Consider the following 1,529-nt stretch of genomic DNA (forward strand, 5'->3'; position numbering starts at 1 on the left):
ATATGTTCTGTATGTTCTATATGTTCTGGATGTTCTGTATGTTCTATATGTTCTGGATGTTCTATATGTTCTATATGTTCTGGATGTTCTATATGTTCTATATGTTCTGTATGTTCTATATGTTCTGGATGTTCTATATGTTCTGTATGTTCTATATGTTCTGGATGTTATATATGTTCTGGATGTTCTATATGTTCTGGATGTTTTATATGTTCTGGATGTTCTATATGTTCTATATGTTCTGGATGTTCTGGATGTGCTATATGTTCTGTATGTTTTATATGTTCTGGATGTTCTATATGTTCTGTATGTTCTATATGTTCTGGATGTTCTGGATGTGCTATATGTTCTGTATGTTCTATATGTTCTGTATGTTCTATATGTTCTGGATGTTCTGGATGTGCTATATGTTCTGTATGTTTTATATGTTCTGGATGTTCTATATGTTCTGTATGTTCTATATGTTCTGGATGTTCTATATGTTCTATATGTTCTGTATGTTCTATATGTTCTGGATGTGCTATATGTTCTGGATGTTCTGGATGTGCTATATGTTCTGTATGTTTTATATGTTCTGGATGTTATATATGTTCTATATGTTCTGGATGTTCTATATGTTCTATATGTTCTGTATGTTTTATATGTTCTGGATGTTCTATATGTTCTGTATGTTCTATATGTTCTGGATGTTCTATATGATCTGTTTGTTGTCTATGTTCTGTATGTTCTATATGTTCCTGTTTGTGTAGGACTTATATATGAGAATGTTAAATACGAGAAACACAAATGAGACAAAATAAAGCACACACAGTCTCATTAGAGATAATATAGAAGACATTTTATCACCAATACAACAAAACAAATATCAGTAATAATGAAGAAAATAATTCAATCCTGCGAACGTGAACACAAGATGGACTCCTTTAACCTTTAAAATGAGAAACTCTGACATCTAGTGTTCAACACCGACTCTAACCTGTGACATGAAATCTGAATCTTTAATCATCACTAAACAGGAAGAGTCAGTGTGAAGAAACAAACGTTTCCTACAGACAGTTTACAGTAAAGGTTCCCACAGGTGTGAACACGTCTGTGAGCTTTGTTAAAGAAACAAAGAAGCTGTCTCTGAGGTTAACATGTGTGACTGTTGTGTGTCTTCTGTCTGTAACACTGCTTTATAATGATGACACACTGAAGTGGACAGACCTGACACTCTGAAGACAACATTAACCAGCTGTAAAGTTGTTGTTTATGGTTATTTTGTTGACTGTAAACTGATTTATATCTGTAGTGAGCTCCCTGTGTTCCTGTTTTAAGTCCTGTTGTGGTAAGATTTGAGTTATTCATGTGTATTTTCATCATTTTATTATGATATTATTATTTGTTTAGTGTTTTTAATGTGTCATTTGGCAGCATTATCAACGTGTTCTGTGTATCTGTCTGTAGGTGGCAGCACTGCGCCACAGAGAAGACGAAGAAGAAGAAGACGAAGAAGACGGGTCGTGATAAATCCCATGAAGAAGAAGCTG

The sequence above is a fragment of the Pagrus major genome, chromosome 13 (assembly GCF_040436345.1).
Source record: "Pagrus major chromosome 13, Pma_NU_1.0".
Lineage (NCBI taxonomy): Eukaryota > Metazoa > Chordata > Actinopteri > Spariformes > Sparidae > Pagrus > Pagrus major.